The sequence below is a fragment of the Oryzias melastigma genome, linkage group LG15 (genome assembly GCF_002922805.2).
Source record: "Oryzias melastigma strain HK-1 linkage group LG15, ASM292280v2, whole genome shotgun sequence".
NCBI classification, from domain to species: domain Eukaryota; kingdom Metazoa; phylum Chordata; class Actinopteri; order Beloniformes; family Adrianichthyidae; genus Oryzias; species Oryzias melastigma.
In genome coordinates this window covers 27,703,251-27,716,906 of record NC_050526.1, presented here as the reverse complement: position 1 = coordinate 27,716,906, position 13,656 = coordinate 27,703,251, and positions in this window count along the sequence as shown.

Here is a 13,656-nt window from a genome sequence, read left to right as displayed (position 1 = left end):
TATTTACCAAAAATACCTTAAAGAAGACAGTAAACAGAAAAAAAGATCCTCTTTTATGAGCTGCTATGTTCCCTGACTGGAAAAATAACCTTTTTCTTTGGGCTGTATCTGTGTCTGTTCCAGCCAGCGTTCTGTCCGCGGGCATCAGCATTACTCTGTCTGAGCTGTGCAGGTTAAGAGGTCACTGCATTAGTTGCTGCTGTTTTCTGAAAGGTGCATCCAAACAGCAACAACAGAACCAAGCGCTGCTCCAGTTTAAGGGACTTTTTCTTTCACTTTATCGCATTCAGTAAGAGACAAAAAAACTGAAACCTCAAATATTAGTATCGATAACACTTATAGCTATAATGGAGGTTAAAGAAAACCCTCAACACATCATCAGAGACTCTTCACACCCCAGACACCTCATGTTTGAACTGTTGCCCTCTGGCAGACGTTACAGGTCAAGTTAAGGCTATGGTCACATATCCCAGAGTGCCACCGCGCTGCGACCTAAATGCAACTTTTACAGCGACTTCGGCAGATGGCAACGTAGTAGCATTTGAAATCATGAGGTGGGACTCGCATTTTTACATGCCGCATGGTGGCATGGAGGTTTTAAGAAAATGTTAAAGCTCCAAGCTCCGGACACCAGGAAGGGGAAGAGGGACGGGGTTGTTCTGTGCCAGCAGTCCCTTCCACAAATCGGAGCCAAATCTCTGATGAACTCCTTCCACTCTACAGAAACTATGTCAATGACACAGGTTTTCTGATTTTGGCTTAAAAACTGCATAATCATACTTAAAAGATCTCTGGGAACGCTTTGAAAATGGATCAAAAGATGATTGGAGTGGGAATTGAAGGACTGATGCACCTTTGAGTGGTTTTAAATTAGTTTTAATTTACAGTCTTTAATGACTAAAAGATGCACTCCTCAGTTATTAATTGCAAATCATTTGGATTAAATCACTGAATACATACCATATTTTCTATTTGTAAATAACTATATGTAAATTATTTTTTTATGCCCCTGACCTAAGAGCATTTTTAAATTCTGTTGTAGTGTGAATGACTAATAGAAACAATTATCTATCTAGAAGACAATTATTTGACTAACTGTAACTGGAAGAGAACTTTTAAACATTTTTTTTTAAATTCTGGTTTGCAGAGCAACCGTGTTTAAGATGATTTGGCCTTGTACAGCTGAGGTAACAATGAACTTCAGAACTGCTCATGGTTGTGTTTTGGTTTCACAGTGAAAGTCATGCTTGTTAACCCCAGTGAAACAGGCCTGTCGCCCCTCTGCAGTGGCTGTTTCACATCTGGTCAATATTTAGTGCAGAAACTGTAACTGAGCCACTCAGCAGTTTGTTTCTGCCACCAGCAGAGGTTGTTTTTTCATTGACCAGAGTTGGGCTGACAGAAAGTAAATTTCTTATTGATTAAACTAAAAATGAAAGAACTGAGCTTGAATTAAAGAGTTGAGCAGTTCACTGGTGCTTTTACCCTGCCTAGCATCAGCTTTACCCTAAAACTGATTCCAAAAATAAACCGATGAAGTTGATGTTCAGTGAAGGGAGAAGAACTCTCCTCTTCAAATTTATCCTAAAGGTCCGTCACGAGCGTTGAAAGCAGGCGAGTCTCTGACGAGATGATGCTGCAATAGATCAGTCATCCATGTACATCGCCACTCTCAGGCCCTCCCTCCTGAGAGCACCAAGATCTGTTTTGGTGCATTTCACTGAGGCCCTCGGGCTCGGTGAGGGGTCGGACAGGGAAACGAGGTATTTATAGCATTTGCCCTGAAATGCAAACCTGAGATTTGATCTGTGTGGCAGATATATTGGGACATAAGAATAAGCATCCTTGAGATTGAACAGTGTAAAACCAGTCCCCCAAAAAGCATGTGAGTTCTGCTTATCCAAACCACCTAAATCTCTATTCTCCCAAATGGACTTTTAGAGTCCAGACACTCAATTTTTTTGGTACAAGAAGCATAGTGTGGAGCATAAGGAGATGCTAGTCAAGAAATTGATCATTTCAGACCTGAAATTCTCCTTTTCAAAGTCCCATTGTTGCCACACACCTGGGTGTGAACTTCTCTGAATTTGACTCATCCTATTACGGAGAGGTGAGCTGCAGGTACTCAGGAACTGTTTAGTGGTTTAACATCCCAACCCAATTGGGATCCCATTTTTAGAGTCTTTGGTATGATTTGACCGTGGACTCAAACCCACAACCTACCAGTCTCAGGACGGATACTCTACCACTTGGCTATCCAGTTGGTCTCTACAATAGCTGTAGAACCAACACAACTGGCATTTATTGGGATGGCCAGGAGGTCTTCTTTGTCATGGAAGGGAGAGTTGTGAAGTCAATGATCTCAATCCTGGAGAACCATCAGTTCCATAGAAGTACCCAAGACTTAATTGACAACCTTGTGAAGGTGGAGACGGTGATCCCTGGTGATCATCTTGCTGAGCACCCCCTGAAACAGAACAGTTAGAACCCAGCCTTAGAGCCCCACTGCTGGTTCTTCATCAGTGCAGTGAAGTTCAGGACCTGTGTCCCCTTCCATTAGATCATTAGATCTGAGCTGGCCATGAGGTCATGGTCTCTCATTTCATGCGGTTGACAAATGAGAGATTTTCTCCACATTGTTCCGGGTTCTGCTTTAGGGATCATCAACAATACACCATCCACTGACTCTTGTGTTGCAGCTGCAGAAAACAGGTCAAATGACAACAAAGTGGGTTGAGGGAGAATTAGCTGCAGTCATTCACAGCAGCTAAAACTTGAGGGATTCTTGGGCTTGTTTCAGACCTGGGAACATTCCAGAAGATGGGTGAGCATCTCCATTGCATATTATGTTGCACAGAGCTGTGCATGCAGCTTTTCATCTTCTTTAACAACAAACACGAGATGTCCATGCTAACAAAAAAAATAATAAATCTGTTCAAATTCAGTCCTAGATCCAGTCAGCTAAGCTCACTGGATGGAGTTAGGCAGGAGAGCGTTGCATCTCTTGGTGATGTAACTATCTAAGTGAGAGGTTTGCTACCCAGTAAAGACTGTTCACACTCTTCACTTTCAGCAGACTCGCACCGTTTGAGAATGGGTTCTGTGAAACGTCATAAAAGTCCAAAGCAACCAGAATTAGCACTTAAGTCTGTGTAGGGCTGGAGCTGAGAACATGACAGGTCAATCTGCGAGTTTGGTGGAAGATCTTCTCAGCAAGAAGAGCTTTTTGATGGCGGTGTCTGTGCAGTGTCAGCCATATTTCCAGCAGGAGGGCTCTGACTCCTTCACTATGATTGGCTTATTTTCCAGCTAATCCCAACAGGTGAAGCTTCTGTTAGGGTCATGCATATAATCGTTTTTACATCCTCTTGTCTTTATACAGCAGATCTCAGTTAAAATTCAAAAAGCACAGGAATGACAGTATTTTAATTTAATCACGTATTAGATTGTTGTCTTTTTTCTGGATAATGACTCATCTGGAAGGTTGGGAGCAGCTCTTATAGTCTTATGCACCCTTGATTGCCTAATATTTACTTATTTCAAACTTCCCAGAAGACCACAACTTTGTAGAATGTCCCAACAGGTCAGAAAGTAACAGTTGTATCAGTGTGTTGCTTATGTTGCTCAATCAGTTGAACTATTTTTTTCTAAATTTGAAGTTTTTGCTTATGGAGGTTCCAAAAGACCCCCACTAGGGCTGATTTCTTTACTCTAAGTTTGATTCAACGTTAAAAACATGTTGTATACTTAAAACGTGGAATGAAAATGCTCCTCCATCCATCATTTGTATCCCTTAAAAGTGAGGCATGTCTGTGTCCTGCTCAAGAAGAGATCTGCTGCACATCCGAGAAACATCCTGACGTACTTTGCAAAAATTTAGTTTGATTACTAGCAGAATCATTTGGCCTCTAGTCAGTAAAAGTGGCGTGTAGTTCCAGCAAACAGCACGGGCCCGGCTCCACTTGATGAAATGCATTCCGAAAAGGCCACCTCTTCACATTTGTAAAAGTCACCTTCTATTATCTTCCACTTGTGAGAGTCTGGTGTTCTCAGCGCTCTGTAATATTATCTTTCACAAGTGTGGCAGGACCAGTGTGACATTTGTAAACAGTCACTTTGCCTCCTTTTCCCTCAACGTCATGTCTTCAAGGCCACTCACATGCACCCGCCGCTCCTCTGACGACTGGGGCAGCAGCCAGTCAGACCTGCCGTTAGACGCTTCCAGGAGCTGTGTTCATCAGTGGGGCTAAAGGGCACTGTGTCACCGTTCTGGTATTCCACAGAGCAGCCCACACTCCACATAGCATGTCTCGTGCCACAAATGTGGCAGGATTTAGATGGAAAACAGTGTTCTAATAATAACAGAGCCTGATGACTGCTGTGCATTTGGTGGGTGGGTGTAATGTAATGTGTAATTGGCTTAAAGAATTGGAATGTGTGAACGGAGGTGTAAAGACAAGAAACCGTTCTCTCAGTATCGTAAAAATTTGCAGTGTGTAGTGATTTTAATAGAACAAAACCCAACTTTATTTTGTTTTACACAGTTTCTGTGATTTATTGACTGAGACATTATCTCATCATCTTCAAATTGAAGCTATTTCTGCGGGCATGGTTTTACGAGCATAGCCCATAAAGTCTTTTTATTATCTGCATTTCAGGTTTTTCATCAACAAAATAGATCACATTGTGACAGTGTGGGCTGAGGTACGTTTTCCAATCCTTTTGAAAAAAGTACGACATTTATCACTGTTGTTAATAAAAATAAAATGTTACTCTCATTAGCACAAAAAACATAACTAATTTGGGTTTGTCTAGATTTAGGGGTGTACATTAGCTACGACAATTTTAAGTATGACACAGCACTGAACTACCTTAACATCCCACTGGTCTGCACTCATGATGCACTTAACTTTTGTACTCAGACATACAAAGACTTGGATGGAAACTTAAGTCTTAGACCCACTTCACCTGTACAGGTAATGTGGGGTTTTTGGTTGTCAGAGTCCGTGGAGGGTCATCGAGATGGGCGGCTGACACAGACACTTCAGGGGACGTCATAAAAATGGGACGTACGTGTGGTAAACGTGTTGTGAAGTATTCGTAAAGATAATGGAAGATGCTTGGATTTATATCAAATGGGTGATGTATGGTGTCCTTACGCCACATTTTAGTCATTAGTAATTCAATTCAATTCAATTTTATTTATATAGCCCAATATCACAAATTAGTAAGGTGTGAGTACTGGGTCCTTACTCCACACATAGGGCATACACATGATACTTACGTGACAGAAGGATGCCGGTAGGACCTCCACCCAAACTACACTCTGGCTAATTTCCTCATTTCTATCAGTCAGGCTGCACAAAAGGAGTCTGCACTTATCATGTGAACAGAATTAAGAGACTCCATGCACAGTCTACAGGATTTGGGGATCATAAATTATTAAAATTCTCTACGACTTGTCTGCATCTCACCTACTTCCTCCTTACTTTGCCTTACGTGTTGTATGAAGTTATGTACACACTGGGCATTTGACACATATTCAAGAATGCGCTAAACACAGCTACTAGAGGATTTTTTTTTTTTTTTTTAGCCCATGGTGTTCACAATGGGCAAGCAGGGAGAAGCTACGTCTTTTACTACTGTTTACAAGAACAGTTGGAAAAGGGTTGGTGCAAAATGTTGAAGCGATGTAAATCTATCGAATCGAAAGGTGCTTACAAACTGGCTGCTTCAACATGTGTTCAAGTCTTTGCAAGTGCATGTAGAACAGAGTTTTGGGCTTCTGCGTCCAGAACACTCGTGATCACGCGCTGTTGCTTAAGTTTGTAAGTCCGGTTGCGGGCTCTATGTACAAATTGGGTGTCCATTGATCACAAGCTGACAATTTTAACAGGTTGAATTTCTTGGAGTTTGTGATGATGTGTGGGTAGCATCCGCTTCAAAACAGGGAATTATCAACCGTTGTCAACATGATCACAAAGGAGAAATGAATAATTGCAGTTCAACCCTGTCAGATTAATATGACACAAAGACAGACATTTATAAGGAACAGAGCTGTGAAAGCAAAAAGCCTGGAGCAAGATTTGAGGGATTTGCACTGCTTTGAATTTTTACACCGAGTCAGCACCTATTGTAGTTTAGTTTAGTTTAGTTTATTTTTTTTTAGAAAGGGGACAATGCAATTTAAAACAAAACACATGATTAAAAATTAAACATGGTTTTAAAAAAGCCAGAGTTAGCCAAGAAGGCTATTTTCCATCTGTAGTCCCCTGGCGAGAATGTTAAAAGAACGTTAAAAGATAGTAACAGAAGACAAGTAAACAATAAAAGAGAAAAAAAACGTACACCTCAGGCTACTAACATCTAGAGAGAACAACAGCTGGAAAACACAAGAAAAGACCTTACACTACATATAGATACACACAGCTGAAAAGGGACAAGACAGCACAGTAAAACATACCACACTCACAATAGGGACATTTTTTAGTGTTGGCACCTGTAGGTGTCAGTGAGGTATTTTTTCAGTTTTTTTGTGAAATCCTTGCATGTGGTGGGTATTGAGAATGTATTGTAGGTAGTGGACAATAAACAGTAAAAACACAACAGAAGAAGAACCCCTCCCTCTGCCACTAGCTTCATGTCCGGTGTGAACACCGCCTGCTCAATTGTGAACAGCGCGTTCTTGAACCCACCACACGCAGCCGCTGTGAATGCAGCATTACTCCAGACTTTTTCTTTCACAGCTCTCTACCTATACAGTATACCAAAGACTTAATGTCATTGAATTTCGGCTGCGCACAAACAGCAAGTATCAAATTTTCCTCCATGATCAATTTTCAGAGTCAAAACAGAGTCCCTGATTGGTCAAAGTTCGACCTGGTTTAACTTGCAATGTGTATCTAATAACCATGTGTTTTGTACATAGAGCTTGAAAACAATTATAGCAACGAGTGAACATGAGAAATTTGATTGTGGAATCCCAAAATACGCATATATGGGCGTTTACATAGACTTTTCACTGGAATTGGCCGCATGAAAGCACATGCTACAACCTGTTGCCTGCAGCATGTCTGAAGAATAAAATGTACATGAGAATTTTCGACATACAGGCTCACTGCATGTTCTCCAACCATGATATTTCATGCGGGCCGCCTGCATGTGCCGTACAGGTATGACCATTTTTCACCCACAGACAGCGCATATCCACCTTAAGGACAGTTAGGACTAAGTCATTAAAAATGTCAAATGTTTTGTAGGTTTATTTTCATCATAGCCCACACTGTTGTTGACTTTGTTGGTTTAAGGCTGATTTATTGCAACACACTAACCAACAAGTTTTTACAGGCCATGATTACCAAAGCTGCTGGTGTTTTCATGGTGGTGTTGTATGTGGTCTTGTTAAAGGAACTGTAGCTGCCAAACTGCATCCAGTGGGACAGCTGCTTGGAGAGGAAGCAGAGTTGTGCTTCTGGCAAAAAACTGCTGGCAGAAATTAATGTAGCATGAAGAATCTGAGAAACGCTCTCTGTGCCATCATTCATTCCCATTGTCCCTGAGTGGCATTGCCAGTGGAGATATCAATCAGCGTGAGGATACTCATACTGAAAGTGTCATGTGCCAAAATGATGGAGAGAGTTGTGACGGGCAAAGATGGATGACTCATCCTGACGCAGGAGTTTTCTTTAAGAGAAAAGGAAAACATTGCACAATGCACTTCTAGATCATTGTTGGCAGAAAAGTTTCCAGATAAAGCGATAATGACAACTGTTTCTATGCAGATCCATGTCCACCAGCTTTAGAAGTCTATCATGATGCTGTCGAGCAGCACCTGAGTCGATAGCTGGCTTTAGAATGGAGGTTGACTCACTGAGGCTCTACAACTTTGATGGAGCCGTGTCAGGTGTCGGCTCTGAAGAGTTATAAATAGCTCACAGCAGCTCCCCAAGCTGCAAATCTGCCCCCCCTTTCAGTGCCATTAAACCCAATTGGAATGGTAATTGCTTGTGCCAAGGCAGTCAACCGCGGCGCTGATGGGTGGAGGCAGACAAGGCTGGGTTTAAAATTACAAAGCTGCAACAGGAAACCTGATGCAGCCAAACCAAAAAATCACAAGAGAAAAACCACAGTAATTACTGATATTACAACATGCACAGAATCAGTATGAGACACCAGAGTCCTGCTGCTGACAGTAATGCATCTTTCAGATGATAAACTGTAAAAGTGACCCTGGTTGGTTTGCAGCAGCTGAAAGGAGAGCATCACAAAGATCAATGCACCTTTCTTTCCAATTTGTTTCCTTTACTCTTGGGATTTCCTCTTTTTTTGGCTCCTTAGAGCAGCATGCCAGAAGGTTATTTTTTTTACTTTGACACATCATCTGTCCTCCAACCTGCTCTGCTGACAGAGACCCAATGGTTTGGATTTGAGTCTTGTGTCTATTCTAAAGAATCCACAGAGATGTGCAGGAAAAAAGGGCAGATCTTGCAGTTTCCCAAACCAGACTCTGAAACACGCCAGGGAAACGATGGCCGGGGTCATGGCAGCAAAAACAAAGAGCGATTCGGCTGGACTCTGTAGCGGCCGTTTATGACTTGTTCCTGTGCATATAATAAGTCAGCATTTACAAAGACGGTCAACTGTGATTTCAAAAAATTCATAGCAAAAACAAGACTGTCATATAATTGAAACTCAAAAAGACTATTTCCCATAAAAGTCAACTGCTCAGTTGATGTGTGTAACAATACAGGAGATGTTTTCTGAAATATGTGTCAGACGGGGCTGGAGTTCAACTGCAGCTGCTCCTCCTGCAACCGTGACCTCAGGGTCACACAGAGACAGATTCCAATGGGAGTTTTCAAAGGACTCTTCAAGTTCATTCCCTTCACTGCAGGAGGAATGGCTGCATTTGGAAATCTCCTGGGGAGACGCCACAAAGTGACCTTGTGGCTCTGCAGCGGATCAGCTGGAGAGCACAACCTGTCTGTCCCCTCCTCTGAGCCAGCACAATCTTTTTAGTCTGACTTTCGTTTATGAGAAAAGCAAAACACATATTTAAAGATATTGCTATAAAATCTGAAAACAAAGTTCATTTTGTTTCCTTTCCACATTATGTTTTCAAGATGATTGCAGTTTAAGGGTCAGTTAGGAAATAACAGCAGAGTTAGAAACTAATCTTTTTAGCTACCCTGTAAGATTTTGGTTGGTGATGGAGACTTGGTTGGTGATGGTCACTTTGGTTGGTGAAGTTGGTGTATGAGGACTAACCAGGGAGGGAAGTGGAATTTTGCTAAACACCATGTTAAGTGATCCAAAGCATCATTTCAGAGGGAAGTTTCACCTCCTAAGTGCTTGTTTTTGTCCAGATGATGAAGCTAAAGTTTGTTTCAAAGAAACAAAATCCACATGTATTTTCCTGGATCGCTTCCATTGAAGAAATCTCCATCATTAACTCTGATCATTAAATGAGTTTCAACAATATCTTTTAATAATTCAGAAATCAATTAGTTATTTACTTTGTATCAACCAAGAGGGTAATCAAGACAGAAAGACAGAAACCAAACTATTTAAAATGAAAGTCAACATTGCTATTTCTGGTAAAATGGATTAGAGATCCTGTCCGTTCCATCATAGAGATACTTGAAGGACAGAGATTTTTTCTTCTGTCTTGCTGTTATAATAAACTGTGGAATGACTTATGTAAACCTATGTTCCAAGTTTATGTTGTTCTGGTTACCAAACGGTGTTTAGGCTAGTGCAGAAGTATAGAACATTAAAGGGGCCATACAATGAAAATTCTAATTTTTGTGGTTCTAAGTCCATTGTACTGTTTAGTCCTCTCTATAAAGAACCACAAAGTTGTATTTTGATTTGCTCATGCATTTAAGAGTAATGCTCTAAAAACCTGCTCTATCAGCAGCAGGGGAACCGCCCCCTCCAGGAAGGGTCTGCTCTGCCCGCACTGCCCCCAGTCTAACACCAACACTCCACAGAGCTAGTGGTGATCAGCTAAAACCTTCATTTTAGATACAGAAAACGGTATATCTTCCAGTTGTGTCCTGTCTTCAATAAATTCCAGCTCAAACAGGTGTTCATTACTTTAGACGCTGGGCTCCTTTAAGGTAAATCATTTTTCTATTTTTATGTTTCTAGAAAAAACCTTTTCTCAATACCTGATCTTTTGGACAGAATACTGAAGCTGAAAATGACACATCGCAAAGTGTCAAATTATCTGTGAATCAAAGAGAAGCTGCTTTTGCATCTCATGTTTTCTCTCCCCTGATCATTGTCAGGAAAACTGTAGAAATATATACATTCATGTGGGTATTAATAGGTAACTTCTAAAGATGGCTCGTAGGTGTTCTGTTTTCTAAGTTAAGCTGGACTGGAAAGACAGAAGAACTGACAGGTGCTGAGGAGCAGCGTCTCCCCCAGCAGCTCCCTCCCTGGGACTCCAGTGTTTCTAAGTCTCATTAGGCTAAAATGGAAGCTGAAATTGAAAGGAAGGAGGGCCTCACAGCCAGCCTCCCCTGACAGAAACCTTCCCATCGCTCACAGAGCCTCTCATTAACTCCCTCCCCCACCACCTCCTGTGGTCGCCACCTCCATCCATCACATCCATCGATCCTGACCCCCCCAACACCTTGGTGTGGCAGGACTTTTTTTTTTTTTTTTGACTAACTGTAAACGGAGTCAGAGCTGGCACGATATTTCAGATTTTCAGTGACAGCGTCGTCCTCCTGGGATCTTCCAGGTGAACTGGAGGCTGGTCTCGTTGGAGAAGCAGTTCCAAATGAGACGATCATCCCCAGAAGAACCGCTAACAATATCTTTTTCCTGCTTCTTGGAAAAGAAAATAATAATCCACCTGTTGCTATGCTAGATTTTGTGTTGTTACCGATCTGAGTAAAAGGCTTTGTTCTTCTGATCCTCCTTAAACACACGAGGAGTAAAATGCATATTTTTAATCCCAGAATAAAAAAGTTTATTTTTTTCAAAAAAACAAAAAAAAGAATTATCCCACTAATGCATACCAATTGTGACTTATTGAGTTGAACAATGTTGGAATGACATGTAGAAAGAAAAATCCCATCCCGGTGTTTTTCAACCAGCGTGCTGTGATACACTAGTGTGCCACAAGAGATGGAAAATGGAAAATTATTCAATTTCACCTAATTGGTCTAAAGACCTTCACCATTGCCAGGACATCAGCTCTGTGTTCATCCAAACAGAACCAGGTTTCACACTGATGCAGATGAAAGATCAGAGAATATTTTTTTCCTTTGTTTTTATTTGATTCCTAGTCAAATAATAATATTAAGAATTACATATGAGAATAATGGTACAAGAATGACAGTTTATTGTTAATATAGAGTACATTTTTTTTTCTTTTTCAATTTTGGTTGTTGTGACTTTGGACTTTCATGAAGAAAAAAATTGGACGTTGGCTCCAAAAAGCCTGAAAAACACTTTTCTACATGATATTGGACTCTCTTACTTTGACATCAGATTAGCAAATGTAGATTTCTCTCTGAAAAGTTTATACTCCCACCTCCCAATACTTTGGTGTTTTTTGTAGCCCTGACATGATTCTCGGATTTGCTTAGGCCACTGCTCTGTTAGGAGGAGCCTATCGCGATGTGGTGGCTGTGACTGCTGTGGGACCTGGTCTTAAGTGAGCATGCCCAGTGACGTCTGTATACAAAAGAAGGGTGAACAGTTGATATATTACCTTCATGAGCAGTGGGAAAAGTCACAAGTGGCCAGGATCCTGGATGATAATCTGCTAAGCTTTGGCTTGAGGTCCAACTCAAACGGCATCATTGGGACACAATGATCTCAGACTGGGTGGTATCAGACATAAATACCTCTCTATACTGGTTTTATGGAATCCAGATTGGTTTATTTCCTTAACTCATGGACCTTAACTTCTCAACATTTAAATAGATGATGAACGGTACCGGGTTAGGGTACCGGTACCAGGTTTGGGTACTGGTGCCGTTCGCGTCACAGTACTGTACCGGTTTCGGTTCGTGGCCCTGGAGGTTGGGGACCCTTGATTTAATGCAAACAGACAGCACATCAAAAAATGATAAGTTGGGGACACCCAAAACGTCAAAGTGACGCGGTAGGGTCCTCAACCAAATGTCAATATGTGACGACTGAGAATGTGTTGACAGTTCTGGTCCTGGCCTGCTTTATGTTTTAGTACTTTTGCTCTATCAGATCAGTTACATTTACATATGAGCACGTGGAAACTAAATGCAGGAGACTAGAGTAGCCATGTGACAGGACAAATGTTAGTGTCCACAAAGTTAAAGCTACAACCATCTACACGTGGTGTCAAACAGGAGTTTTCAATGTACAAGAAGTCCTACAGTTGTGTTGTTATGGACATACAGGGTCGAAAACACGTTTTGTCTTTTGTGGTTTTGGGTTTTGCAGGATTTTTTTTAGTGCACTTTTGTATGCTTTTTTTTTTTTTCTTTACAGCGCATTGTTGTGTTCTGCATCCTGATTGGTTGTAATTGAAATGAATCTGATAATTGACTCCCATTGAGACCAGAATTTTATCACAATTTCATTTCCACAGCCAATTTGAAAATACCTGATTATTCTCCATTATCTGTTATTTGTGAGCATGTAAACAGACTCATTGTTTGAGGTTTGAGGTTCAAGAGAGACCTTCACAGGTTGCACAAATTCTGTAAAGCTTTTAGAGGAGATTTGATGGTTTGTCACACAGAGTTTCTCAAGACTTTGATCTGGTTGCTGTGAAGTTTTTATTAAAAGGGGGTAAAGTAGCAAACTTAAGCTTTTAAAGGGATTACCTCTGAGGAAAGCATTTCAACACTTTTGCAACTTTAAACTCACTGTATTTAATGCCATCCAATGTTAATGTGCCTCTATTTAGTCCAGATTCAAAGTCTTTTTTATGGACTATTATTTAAAAAAAATAACAGATTTGTGAGTTGGAACCAGAGTGCTGCCCTGACCTTTGATTTGATCAATGCTTTGTGGAAGCTAATGTTTGCAGCAGTGGAGATGTTACTATAAATGTATTTTTACTTGGTTTGCAGATAAAGGAACTGTGGCACAGAAGAACTAATGTTTGGCGTGGTCTATCAGAGAAAGTGGTGCTAAAACTGATTATTTAATTTGCATTTTTAATCAAGAAGACTAAAAAGGGGAAAAAAACGCTGCAACAATGGCAGAGTAAAAGAAGAGGTCTTCACCTGCTTGACAACAAACATGCATTTTTTTGTTATTTTTGTCATTAGTTTCTGTGTTTTGTTTGGATTTAGTGGTAAAAAATTCAAAGCTACAATAATTTGGTATTTCAATTCATCAGATGCTTTAACTCATCAGGGTTTTAATCAGCTGTTAATATTCTTCATCATGATATTGTGAGAAAGAGATTTCATGACAGAGTAGAACAGTCAGTGGATTTTGCAGTGATTATACATTTTTGTAAAAACAAGGAAGAAAATATTTAGAAAAATAGGAATTAAGTCACCAAAAACATGGTTTTAGGGTCTGGAAAATTGAGTTCATGTCATCTAATGAATGCTGAATTAACTTTAAAGAAGAAAATTGTTGTGAATTAAACCAAAATCTGAAATTTTGCTGATAATTTACTAAACTATATGGAAGCAT